At 62.7% G+C, this 13,485-nt stretch overlaps 1 protein-coding gene across 1 annotated transcript in view; it reads left to right on the top strand.

The window, feature by feature from the left end:
• Window positions 1–13,420: 13,420 nt before the first annotated feature.
• NR4A1 (nuclear receptor subfamily 4 group A member 1) overlaps window positions 13,421–13,485 on the top strand; it is a 34,736-nt gene continuing 34,671 nt past the window's right edge. Inside the window, exon 1 of the mRNA XM_026659630.2 lies at window positions 13,421–13,453. The gene's annotated coding sequence lies outside the window, so the exon portion shown is untranslated. The remainder of the gene's footprint in view (window positions 13,454–13,485) is intronic.

Raw genomic sequence — 13,485 nt, 5'->3', positions numbered from 1 at the left:
TGTCCCGTGGCCGGGCGAGCGCGCTGCGGGATCGGATCCTGGGGATGGCTGGACCACAGGCGGCGTGTCCGTTCTCTGGAACGCGGAGTCAGCACTCGGGGACAGCCCTGGCCTGAGCGCAGGATGGGGCCGTTCTTGGTGCCCTGCAGCCCTTCAGGAAAAGGCTTTGCCTCCATCTTCACTTGCTCCGTCCCTCTTGCTGGGGAAGGGGAGAGAAACTGGTTCCATGGAGCAGGGGCGAACTTCCCAGCAAAGCTGGTTCTTATCTCAGGAAATAGCCACAGGACGAGGGTGGCTCAGCAAGTGAGGGCTCCCCGCTGGACGTGTCTATCAAATGGAGCCCCCACCCCCCAAGCAGCGCTAGACAGCGGAGGGGGGCGGGGCTGTGGCTGGGACACGGGTGCGGTTAGCTGTGGTGGGGGGGTGAGGTTTTGTACAGACACGGATGTCGCTGTTAAAATGCTTGGCACAGATTCTGATCAATACAATGAGACTATTTTGCATCCGCGTGTGGCTGTCGTAATTTCACCTTGGCTCGCTCGCTTCCGGAGATGGGGGAGTGTCCCCGAGGGAGGTGGGGGTCAGAGGAGCGGGGGCGAAAGGACTCGCCCCTGGGGTCCGTGGCAGAGCTGGCTACGGAACCCAGGCATCCGGACTCCCAGCCCCATGCACCTGTCAGCCTTGCATGGGCTGAGTGGCTCAGAGGACGTCTCCATTAAGCTCCTCTGTTAGCCCCCCCATGAGTGTCTGTCTGAGGGGGGCCACGCTTAGCCCTCTTGTGAGCTCTCTCCAGCATAGCCCCCGATGAACTGCTGCAGCCCTTGACTGCACTGTAAATGGAATTGGGGGGGGATCCTGCTGATCAGGACAGGCTTCCCCCTACTGTCGGTGGGGTCTGCTCCTCGATTTCCCAGCCTGCAGGTGCCTCGGGCCAGCCCCTCGGTCGGAGCTGCTCCTCCAGCTCTGCCTGGAGCCAGGAGGGAGCCCCAGCCTTCCTGTGGCTAACGGCCTAATTGCATGTGGGCCGTGGCCTACAATAGCCCTGCATCAAGGCCGCCCAGCTAAGGTTAGGGCAGGGAGTGGACTCGGGGGAGGTCTTCCCGTCACCATGGTGCTGCAAGCCAGCCGTGCGCCCGGCTGGACACAGGCTAGGCCGCCCCAGCTCCCAGCCGGGGGACGGGGTCCACAGGGCTAGTGACGCAGGAGGGTGGGCTGCGCAGACCTGGGGGGTGGGTGATGGGTGGTAACTAGGACGCTGCTCCGGCCTGGCCGAAAGCTGAGCTCCACGGGGCTGGGTGCTGCACAGTCGGTCCCTGCCCCAGTGAGCTCCCAGTCTGAACAGACAAAGGGGGGTGGGGAATAACCCCCTCTCGTCCAGGTGGGGAACTGAGGCAGTGCGTAAATGAAGCAGCTTGCCCAGGGACGCACCTGGAGAGCTGGGAGTTGAACCTGGGTCTGACCCCCTGGCCTGAGGTAGCAGGCGGAAGGGCCTGGAGCAGGGAGGCCGGTGTGGGGAGAGGACGCGCAGCTGCCCAGGGACGGCCCGGGGCCCACCCCGGCTCATCACAGCTCACTGCAGCAAGGCACCCGAGTGCCATGGGCCTCCCTGGAAAACTTCCTGCTGGAGGTACGGTGGGAATGGGGGGGCCGGGGGCCCCAGGGGGGGGGGGGGCGGCCTTAGGGGGGGGGGGGGGAGGTAGCAGTGAGCCCCCAGCTGCGGCATTGGGGGGGAAGGTTGCTGGAGAGGGGCGAAGTGGCGATCCAAGCCAGGGCTGGTGACGTGCGGTGCCCCCAGAGCCGTCCTGTCCATGTGGGGCTCCCTAGAGACCAGCCCAGGTCCCTCCTGCTCATGCCAGCCCCTGGGCGGTTGATTTGCGGTTCTTGTTTCCAGCAGGGTGGGTGGCTCGCCCCCTGGCCGTGTCCTGGGAACGCGGTGCTGGGGAGGGGTGGGCGGTGAATGACGGTGAAGCAGCAATGGTGAGTGTGGGGAGCGCCTGCCCTGTCTTTTTCTAGCAAACCCATCGGGCTGGGGGCTGTGCCACCCCCCACCCTTCTGGGGCGGAGGTCAGCCCAGAACCCAACTGGGAAAGTTTCAAGTTGGGGGGGCCTCCTGGTGGGTCCTGGGATGGGGGAGAGCTGGGGGGAGTCCCCGTCTATGCTGGGCCAGCCACTCTACCTCTCCCGGCTGTGGTTCCCATCTGCCTTGCTGGGCGTGTGAGGCTAACAGACGCTGCAGTGCTGGGGCCAGGGAAGGAGATGAGGAAACTGAGTCCCAAGGAGGCAAAGTGGCTTGGCTGAGGTCATAGGTCAATGACGGAGCTGGGCCTAGGAATCCTCCCTCCTTCCTGGCCAGCGGCTGATGCTGTTCCCTGGCTTTCCGCAGGGAATAAACACCCAGGCTTGTCCCTCTGCGGTGAGCCCCCTAGATTGGGCTCAGCTGGGCCTTTGGGGCCAGCGCCTAGGGAAGCATCTTTAGAGCCGGTCGGTGCAGGCTCCGGGCTGCTCCGCTGCGTGGCCCGGGTCCGGTGCTGCTAACAGCACTTCCTGCGGGTGGAGGGGCAGGGTCTGAGCTCCTGAAGCCGACGTCTCGCCCCCCCCTCCTGCTGCAGCAAAGCCCCGAGGCTGAGCGGGGGGTGGATTTATTCCCAAGCTGCGCAGCGTGGCACGAATCCGCCAGCAGCCAGCCCCAGTCTGCAGCCCCCGGCTTCTCTGCTGGAGCCAGAGTAGCTTCATGTACAGCACCCAGTGAAGGCTGGGCTTGAAGGGCCCTGGCTGGGGCTGCCCGACAATCCAACCTCCCTTCGGGGCCTGAGCCAAGCCAGCAGCAGCCTGAGTGGGAATCACCCCCCCCCCCCCCCCCGGGACCGGGAGTCGGGGGCTGGATCTGGATCTGGATCTGGTGGCAGTGGGCGGGAGTCTGAGCTGGCTCCCCCTGCAGGCGAGGGCAATGCCTGTGTGACCACCTTTAATGTGCAGCCTCTAATGGGCCGGGAATTATCCTGGACTTGGCAAATAAACTGCAGCCATTGGCCTGACACCTCCAAAGGGTTTAGCAGTGGTTGCTAGGTAGATATTGCTCACGTTGCCCCTGGAACGGATGCAAGCAGAGCTCAAGTGTGGGTCATAGCCCCTGTACTGCTAATGGAGGTTCCCCTTCAGCTCAGGTGCTAACAGGGCTGTGCTTTTGGAGCAGGAGAGTCTGAGTTCTGGCCCTGCGGATGTCACGAGGCTGCAGATTTGTTCTGACCTCTCTAATCTGTTTTCTAAACCACTAGAAGTAGCCGTGCTGGGATCTCTGGCCTGGGGCGAAGTACATCACCAGGAGCAGCTCCTGGCTCTCAGAAGGGAAATGCGCTTGCTGCTATTCTGCCTCCTCTATGCATTTAGCTGCTGAAGCAGCAGCCCTGGGCCCTTGTGCTCATTAGACCTTATTACACGTTTAGAGTAACATACTCTCTAGGCGAGGAAAATTCCCACTGAGGTAACGATAACAGAGCCAAGGGCTTGGTGTTCTGGCCAAATTCCAATCTCCGTAACTACGTCTCGCCTGCCTAAACTGCTCCTTGGAGTTTGCATAGGAGATTCCCTGCCTTCAGCTGGTGTAGTCCCCGGCTGTACCACTCATGCTTCCCTGAGGTGGCTGCATTTCCGTGGGAGGTGCAAAGGCTCCTGTTAGCTGCCGGACCGCGTGCTCTGGAATCCTCGGGGCCGAAGGCGCGTTAGAAAGGTCAGACTGGCTGGAGTGCGGCTGAGAGGGTTCTGCGCATGACGGACGTTTCTCCTCCATCAGCCGTGCTGCCGGCACGAAGTCAGGGGCCTCTGCTCCTGCTGCAGGGAGGAGAGGTTGGCGTATCCGGCCACGTCGCTGTGCTGCTTCTAGGATGGTGCCTGATGCTGTCCGGGGTCGTCCCCTGGTGACAGCTAAAGACGCAGGCTTAAGCGAGAGCTTTCCGTGGCCTAGGCTGGCAAGCAGCCCCTCTGCACGGCCTGGGGCGCTGAGGACTGGGCGGTTCCTATGCTGCACTCGGGTTGGCAGGACCCTGCCCTGCTGGGAGCTGCCTGCCACTACAGCGCTGGGCGTCAGCCCGTGGTCTCAGCAGGGACCAGCCTTCTCCCCCGTACAGGGGCTTTCCCGTCCTCAGCAGGGGGGCGCCTTCCAGCTGTGCCCTAAGCAGCATGACTCAAGCTGTCCGGCGGGGTTCGGTCTCGCTCCTCGGCCGGGGAGAACGGGGCGTGCGAGCCGGGGCTTTCTCGGGGTGTAGAATCTGGAGCCTAATGGTGGCAGTGCCCTGGGTGGGTGAAACCAGCTGCGGGGGCAAGGCCTTAGCTGCTGTTAGGAGTAACTGCTTCAGGGCTGGTCACGTTAGCAGCAGCATCGAGCGGGGAGTGCTGGGTGAGAGCACCTCCATGTTGCTTCTCTTCTTGCCCTTGGGGGAAATCAGAGAGAGGGGAAGGACATAATCCTTCAAGCTAAAAATGGCAAATACAAAAAATCAAGAGAAATACTCCCTCTCCCCCTGCGCCTGTGTAATTAGTCTGTGGAACTCATTGCCAAAGGATGTCCCAGAAATCAAGAATGTAGCAAAGTTCAAAGAGGCATTGGACACACTGTAGGGGGGTCACACAACGAGCCGGAGTTAATGCTCAGGTATGTTTGGGAGGTGATTAAATGTTAGGTGTTTAACTAATCTCAAACACTAGGGCTGAGGAGGTTTCTTGCACCTTGCTCTGAATAATCTGGCACTGGTCCTTGTTGGAGACTGGACTAGAGGCACCTGGGCTCTGACCCACCAGAGCAGCATCCCGACATCCCATCCTCTCCCAGGAGTCTTCTGCACCTGGGGCCATTTCAGATCCTCCTACGTCTTCCCCCGGCCGTGAAATGAGAAACCGCTTGGAAGAGGGAACCAAGGACAGCTCGTGCACTGAACAAAATGATCCTGGGAGGTTTATTTGTGGCACCTCCAGCATGAATATTAAAATCCCCCATCACCTGGGTCCCTGAGAACTGCATTCCGAAGTCTGCTGAGTGTCTCCTGACGCTGTAGGAGGGTGACATGAAATGACTAATGGGAGAGATGAGCTAATCAAATTGGCAGAGCTGGCTCATGTGCAAACGCCCTTTAAAGAGAAAAGTAAAGCTGAGCCATGATTTTACAGAGACACTTTTCTTTCTTTCAATCCGAGCTCCTGGCCCCCTCACAGCACCGAGGGAGACGGCCCTGCCTGGCCAACCCACCAGCCAGCAGGCTGTAACGAGCACCACACCAAGACCCAATGTGTAAGTGAAGAGCTAGAATCGCCCTGTTCCAGACAGGAAATGGCTTGTGTGTCTTTTCCTGCCAAACCTCTCCCTAGCCAGACTCCGCGGTGCTCTGTAAAGTGATAGATTGAAAACCAAGCAAGGAAGAAGCAAAACCCTGCTGCAAACTGGCTTCCTCCCTGCTGGCCTGGGTTTCCTACCCCTCAAACTTCTGCTGCTAAGACTGCCTCAAACCTTTCTGTCCCGCCGTCCTAGCCTGGGTCAGCATTGCTCTGTGCTCATGGCGGGCGAGGTAAGCGCAGAGCAGGCTGGCCAGGTCCTGCCTCTAGGGCTGATTTGGTTTGCACTGTCACCCAGGCGCGTCAGGCGCTGTACAGCCCCTGGCTTGAGGCATTTACAGTCCTTTTGGCTCTTTAATGCCGGATGAAGGGATGCACCAGGGCCCTGCACATGGGGGGATGTCGCTCTCGGAGGGCAGGCAAAGCAGCGGAACATATGGGTGGCCACGTCTGCAGATGCCGCCTGCCGTGAGCCGGGCTGAGACTGGCTCCTTGGGGTCTGTCGCTGTCCAACCCCAGCGCTGGGCCATGGGGCGGTCTCAGCCCCACACATTCCATGCCCAGCGGGGGTCAGCTCCTCCCGTGAAGCTCACGGCGCGCAGGCCTGGTGGAGGAGAGACCCCCAGGCGTCTTGCTGGCCCGCATGGGTGCCACAGGCTGGCGGGGGCCAAGGCCGCCCACCCTGGAGAGCCCCCACGGCCAGGCTCGTCGCTCTAAGGCACGAGCCCAGGAAATCTGGGAGGATTTTTTAGCAGGTGTTTCCCAATGCTCTGAGCCGTGGCCGGTCAGAATCCCGTGGTGCTGGGCTCCCAGCCGGAGCTGGAGGGGACTGGCATGCGAAAGCCCCAGGGTATTTTACATGCCCGTCTCCGCTGGCTCTGGGTATCCCCGGGCTCGAAAGCCGGAGCAGGGTGGCTGCCCTCAGCTATTGCTCATCTCTCGGTTCCGTTGTGCCAAAGCGCGGGGCGCTGCTGCTGCAGATGCTGTGGCGAGATAAGGCCGGGGGAAGCCATGAGGTGAGGAAAGCAATGAAACCGCACGGCTGGTGGGAGGCCCCGTGAGGCCCCAGCGCGTCAGGGCAGGCGCCGTCATGGGGAGGTTCTGGGGGGGTCAGGGGGGGCTGACTCGCCCCAGAGGGGACCATGCTGCAGGGCGGCTCCTGGAGGGGCTGTCAGGCCGGGCGGCACAAGGGCCCCGCTCTGCACCAGCATGGGGCTGCCACCCACCTCCCACCCCATCTGTCTCCTGCGCTCCCCCCCAGCCCCAGCTGCACATTCCTCACTGCCCAGTCCTGCCCCTGGGGCCTGGGGCCGGGAGCCGGCTCTGTCTAATCCCCTGCACAGCTGCCTGTGGGTCGAGGGCCGGGCGCAATGGCTATGAATAGATCCCAGCCTGCCGCTTGTGCACGTCTCTGGTGTGGGGGTGTGGAAGTGGGCGTGGGCTCTGCATGACACCCTGTATGGGGCTAGTCTTGTGTGCATCTGTGCGTGTGTGTGTGTGTGTACATGGACGGGCTGGGGGAGGGCTGCTATCAGTGGGGGGGGTTAAGGGAGAGCAACCCCCCCACCCCAGCTCAGCAGTTCTCCCCCCCCAATTTCACTGGGCTTTAGCACAGAGCCCGCCTGCGGCCAGAGCGTCAAAGAACTCGCATCCAGCAGCTCCCATCTGCATTGGGGGGGGATTCGCCATTGTTCTGCGTGGGGGGGGTTTCTCCATTGTTCTGCGTGGGGGGGGTTGCCATTGTTCTGTGGGGGGGGAATTCTCCATTGTTCTATATGGAGTGGCTCATTTTCAGCCCCCCTAGAGCCCAAGAGCGGCTGTGGGTGCCCGGCGGGTACAGCGGGTGTGACTGTGTGTACGCGGCACGTCTAGTTGTGCGTGCGCCCCGGGGCGTGTACAAGGCAAGCGTGTCCTTGTGTCTCCAGTGGGTGCCACTGAGCGTTTGGGGGCAGGCCGGGTGCCCGCGGAGCCGCAGGGCTGGGGTGAGTCTGGGGTGGGGGGGTGCTGGGCCGGGCACGTGGGGTCTGGCTCCCAGCGGACTTGGGCGAGAGACAGAGAAAACACGGGCGCTCCTGGGCCCGAGTGTCCCGAATACGAACAGGGGGATTCTGAAGGAGGCTGAACCAAGGCCTGGCCCATGCCCAGGCCCGGCCGTGCTGCCCGCAGCGCTGGCTGTTTACAAGGGCGGCTGGAGCAGGGAGGCAGCCAGGCTTCCGGCTCCAACAGCTGTGAGCAACCGGGCCCCAGGGCCTGCGGCTCGGGCAGGGGGTGGGCAGGCCGGGCACTCCCCAGTGGAGCAAAAGGCTGGGGGGTCTTTCGGAGCAGCCTCTGGCATCCCCCTGGGGAGCTGAGGAGGGGGCGGTACCTTGGGCAGAGGGTAAAGGGCGCAGGGGGGAACTTAAACCAGACAAAGAGAGAATGGGGCGGCAAGCGGGCCAGGGTCACTAGGCACCTGACGCTACGTGAGGCCTTATCCCTGCTCAAGGCTGAGGAGAACGGCTGGTGGAGGTGGCTGGGGCCTCCCTGCCAGGCCGTATGGCTGAGTGCTCTGCTAGCGTGCACGGTGCAGGTGACGGACGAGCGCACGGCTAGCGCACGCGGTGCGGGGCTGCAGGAGCAGGCACTGTGTGTGTTCGAAGGTGTTAGCCGCTCCGAGCCTGTGACTTCCCCTCTCACAATACCCCAGCCCTCACCGGCCACAATAACCCACAACCCCAGGGCAGGCCCTACAGCACCTATGGGCTCTAATCCTCACACCTTCTCTGGAGCAGGTTCGGGTCACGCGCCCCATTGATAGAGGGCAAACAGGTGCAGAGGGGCGACTTGCCCATGGCTGCCCAGTGAGTCGGTGGCAGAGCTGGGGATAGGACCCAGGAATCCTGACTCCCGTTCCCTGAGAGCAGCTGTAACATGCTGGTTGTGTGGGCGACGGCACTGCCCTCCCTGGCAGGCGATGTCAAACCCACAGGGGTGCTGGTATGGGGCGGCACTATCTATGGCTGCAGCCTGCAGGTGTCATAACCGCTGTGCTCCTGCCCTGGCTCAGGTAGCTGCAAACGGCTTCACACCGAAGGATTTTTCTGTCTCGTTGAGCAGGTGAGGAAAGGTGAGCTGGCCGCCTGCGGGGTCAGTCTGCTGCCAGGGAGGCATTCATCACCCAAAGCCCTTTGCAACATTCAACAGAGCTAGACCAGGATGTCTTTGCCCTGCACTGAGATGCTGCCACCTCTGGGGTGGGACACAGCAGCTGTTTAACTGCAACTTGAGACGCCAGTTTTAGGCCAGGAAGTGAAGGAGACAAGCCTGTGTCCAATTGAAACTGCAAAGGGAATTCAGGCCGCCGAATGGAATTAGCTGGACTGGAATTTGGCAGCGTTCACGTCCCGCCTCCCTGTGCAATTAAATGCTCTGGGCTTTTGCCAGTCAGATGCTCGGGACCGTGGTTTTACATTCCAGTGCCCCCTAACTGTGCATTAGGGCATCGGTTCCTGCCCGGCTTAGAGGGCAGAGCCCCTCCGACTGACTCAGCATCATTGGGTCTTCCTCAGAGGCCTCCTGTCCTAGCACCGATCAGCCCTTAGCTCGTACGCGCAGCCTGGGGCAGGGTCAGCTACCTTGGCAGAGAACAGAACCCATGTGTCTGTCCGGTCGAGCCTTTGTTCCATGGGCCGGGGGCTGCGGGGGGGAGGCGCGGGGGAGGGGACACCAAGGCACAGGAAATGCCGTGCTCTTGGCAGCCAAAAGAACTTGGTTCCTCTGTAACAGCAGTGGCTGCGAGGCGCGGAGGCAGCCTTCCTAGCAGGCGGTGGGGTTCCTGCAGCACGGGGCGGGTCCCTGGTGGGAGTAGCCAGAGTGTGCGCCAGTAGGTGGAACTGGGGATGCCTGGGTTCTGTTCCCAGGTGCGGGAGGGGAGTGGGGGCTAGCGGTTAGAGCGGAGGGTCTGGGAGCCAGGACTCCTGGGTTCCGTTCCCAGGTGCGGGAGGGGACTAGGGGCTAGCGGTTAGAGCGGGGGGTCTGGGAGCCAGGACTCCTGGGTTCCGTTCCCAGGTGCGGGAGGGGAGTAGTGTCTAGTGGTTAGATCGGGGTGAGGTAGGAGCCCGAACTCCAGCTCTGGGAGAGGAGTAGGGGCTAGGGGTTAGAGCAGGGGCGAGGCAGGGGATCAGGGCTGCTGGGTTCTGTCAGCATAGATGTCCTGTGTGATGTTAAACAAGCCCCTCACCCGTGGGCCCAGCTGCCATGGGGGTGCTGGGGCCAGGAGGCAGTGCTTTGCAAAGCAGTTGTTTGCTCGCTGGATGCAGGAGGTGCTGCAGTGAATTATGGGACAGCTCCTGCCCTCGCTCACCTCAGCACATCTCATGGCCCCAGCGAGCGGAATCCGGCCCTGGCTGATTGAGCAGCCCCCATGCTCGGTGCCCTCCGACAGCAGCTCCCTGGGCGGGTGCAAACACCCGTCTAACCCCGCCCAGCCGGATGCTCCATTTATTTGGGGTTTGTTACTGGGTCTCCTCCCCCCCAAATCCGGGTGTCTAGGAGGCAACAGGCGGCTCTGCCTGGAGCGATGCTGATGGGGTGTCCCATCTCCTGGAACTTGTGGAGCGTTTTTCTGGGCCTTCTCCAGCCCCTTTTCCTGTCTTGCTTCCTCTGGGATCTTGCAAAATATTCTGAAGGAGGTTCCCACCCCTGCGCCTTTCCTGCTGCAGGACGGCCCAGTCCTCCAAGGGGCTGCAGCCAACGGGAATCCAAGGGGCTGGGTTTGCTAAAAATGTCTGCAAAGCACTTTGGAGCCGGAATGCCTGTTCTTTGTGCAGCGAGGATTGGGGGGGGGGGGGCCACAAGTCTCTTCGCTTTAGTCCAGGAAACGCCCTCCCAGAGCATCTCCGCGCTGTCATTCCCGGTAATGCGGGAGCTAGGAAATCAGAATGCCCTGGTTTCCCCCAAGCACCGCACAGGGCCAGTGCTGACTGGAGGGAGAGCGCCCCCGCCCCACCTCCTGCAGTGCGTGAGATGGGGGGGAAGGGGGAGCCCGACCCTGTAGAAAGGCCCAGCTGGGCATGACCCAGTACTACAGACACAAAGCCCCGCAGACACTGGGAAGGTTCTGAGCCGGGTCCCAGATTCCCAGTCCGCAGTGCTGGACTCTGTGCCCAGAGCCACGGGCTGAGCCCAGCTCAGAGCCCAGCGGGTGCTGGATTGGGCGTGGGGGGGGGAGAGCCAGCACCTGGCCCCATCTAGTGGAGAAAGTGGGGGTGACATGAGGGCCTTGAACCAGCTGAGGGGGTGGGATGGGTGCAGATCAGGCCTCTCCTTGGACCTTCTGAACCGGGGGCAGGAAATCTCACAAGCTCAGGCCTCCTGATGCCTCTGCCTGCACCGGTGCCAAGGGACTGGCAGGCCCCCGTGTACTGTACCATGGAGAAATGTGCAGGTTTGGTCCTCCTGGTCCCATTCGCCAGACGGCTCCATGCAGCGCTGGGCGGTCGCTGGACGGCTCCGTGCGGTGCTGGGCAGTTGCTAGACGGCTCAGGGCAGTCACTGGACGGCTCCGCGTGGTGCTGGGCGATCGCTAGACGGCTCCGTGCAGCGCTGGGCGGTCGCTGGACGGCTCCGTGCAGCGCTGGGCGATCACCAGACGGCTCCGTGCAGTGCTGGGCGATCGCTAGACGGCTCCGTGCAGCGCTAGGTGGTCACCGGACGGCTCCGTGCAGCGCTGGGCGATCGCTGGACGGCTCCGTGCAGCGCTGGGCGATTGCCGGACGGCTCCGTGCAGCGCTGGGCGGTCACTGGACGGCTCTGGGTGGTCACTGGACGGCTCTGGGCGGTCACTGGATGGCTCCGTGCGGTGCTGGGCGGTCGCTGGACGGCTCCATGCAGCGCTGGGCGATCGCTAGACGGCTCCGTGCAGCGCTGGGCGGTCACTGGACGGCTCCATGCAGCACTGGGCGATCGCTAGACGGCTCCGTGCAGCGCTGGGCGGTGACTGGACGGCTCTGGGCGGTGACTGGACGGCTCTGGGTGGTCACTGGATGGCTCCGTGCGGTGCTGGGCGATCGCTGGACGGCTCCATGCAGTGCTGGGCGGTCGCTGGACGGCTCTGTGCGGCGCTGGGCGGTCGCTGGACGGCTCCGTGCGGTGCTGGGCGGTCGCCGGACGGCTCTGTGCGGCGCTGGGCGATCGCTAGACGGCTCCGTGCAGCGCTGGGCGGTCACCGGACGGCTCCGTGCAGCGCTAGGTGGTCGCCAGATGGTTCTGTGCAGCGCTAGGTGGTCGCCAGATGGTTCTGTGCAGTGCTAGGCTGCTCTGAAGCGCCCATCTCTGAGACAAGGCATCACCCCCACCCCCAAGTCTCGGAAGAGGGCTGCTCCGAGGCCTTGCCAGAGGGCTGCAGGTGTGTCCCTGTTTTTTCCTTCCAATTGCCCCAATTAATTACTTAAGAAGAAATGGACCTCAGTGAGCGCTGGGGTCTTCTCGATGCGCCTGCTGCAGTGGGAGAGGGGGCTGGGGTCATGGGGGGCTCCCGCCTCGCCCCCAGTGCTGCTCACTCAGTCCCGGGACAGCGGGCAGGTTCTGCCAGCACCAAGCGGGGCAGAAGCTGAAGGCAGTGGGGCAGCACAGGCCTAACCGAGGAGGCATCAGGCCCCAGGGTCCTTTGTCACGGGTGATGCTGCACCCCCCGAACAAGCCCAGCTGTAAGTGCAGGGCCGGCTGCTCCCGAAGCCTTTCCCCCCTGTACATCGAGCAGATTTGGACCCCAGCTCACTTCTGTTCGGAGCAGCCCCAGCCTTCAAGGATCAGGCCTGACGCCCCCTGGAAATCAATACACCAAATAAACAGCTCTGAGTTAAACGCTGACTCTGACTGCCCACGAGAGGGCATCGCAGCCTCACAGTACAGGGCGGCTGCCCTGCCGCAGCTCTGGGCTCCTGGGCCCCAGGGGCCGGGGATGGGGGGGCTCTGTGCCCCAGTGCAACCCGCTGGTGCAGAGGTGATGTGCTGGGGTCAGAGCCGGCTCCAGGCACCAGCTTACCAAGCAGGTGCTTGGGGCGGCCACTTCGGAGAGGGGCGGCAGGTCCAGCTGTTCGGCGGCAATTCGGCGGATGGTCCCTCACTCCTGCTTGGAGCGAAGGACCTCCCGCCGAATTGCCGCCGCAGATCGCGATCGCGGCTTTTGTTTTGTTTTGTTTTGTTTGTTTGGCTGCTTGGGGCGGCCAAAACTCTGGAGCCGGCCCTGGCTGGGGTGAGCTGCACCAGCGGCACCTCTGCACGAGGGGTTTGCACCCGTCCAGCGGGTGCACTGGCAGCCCCACGCTTGGCCCCTTGGCTTTTGTTCCAGCCGCCTCCACTGCCAGGGGGCACCACAGGGGTCTGTGAGTCGAATACAGCCATGGGGGAGAGGGGCAGGGGGTGTTGGAGCGTACGTCACTGCAGCCCTGTCTCCATCCTCCACCGCGGCCACCCTTCTCTCCCTGCCCAGACGTGCTCTGCAGAGCTGCACTGCCCCGTCCCAGCAGATATGCCCCGAGGGGGCTGTCCGGCCTTGCTGTGTCTGTGACCCTTTTACCCAGTCCTGGCTCGGGGGGGGGGGAGAAGAGAGGAGGGGGTAACACGGTGGGTCCCTACAGAAACTCCCCCGTTCTTCCCCCAGGAACTGGCCTCCTGCCTCAGCTTCCCCTGCAGCTGCCTGAGCGTGAAATTAGCTCTAACATTGCAGGCCGGTGGCCCCCTCCCAGCCCGTGAGCCAGGGGCTGCGGCTGGTCAGGCCGAGCCCCAGCTGAGCAGGGTGAAGGGCTGTGGATATGCACGAGTGTGTGTGCGCGAGAGGGGCTGTGTGTGCACGCGCACACCCCTGTGGGAGTCGCTCTGTGTGTGTCGGAGCACGGGCTCAGGGCTGCTCTTACGGCTTGTACTGGTTCCAAAACGACTGTGTGGCTGGACATTTATGGTATGGGTTACGGGTACGTTCTTTTCACAGTCAAGGGCACAGCTAAATCCAGAGCCAGTCATTTCCCTGCCAAGACTCCCAGCAGAATCCGCCGGCTGGCACCGAGCAGCTCCCCCCGCACCAGATACCTTTCTGATGACACTGCACCCCTTCGAAACAGGGCTTTTCCATGGAAATTTCCCTTTGGAGCAGGTGACCTGTCACGTTAAGGGGCTGGGCTTTTA

This window comes from Terrapene carolina, unplaced genomic scaffold (assembly GCF_002925995.2).
Source record: "Terrapene carolina triunguis isolate 2854851 unplaced genomic scaffold, T_m_triunguis-2.0 Scaffold641, whole genome shotgun sequence".
NCBI classification, from domain to species: Eukaryota; Metazoa; Chordata; order Testudines; family Emydidae; genus Terrapene; species Terrapene triunguis.
This window is presented reverse-complemented; position numbering and strand designations above follow the sequence as displayed.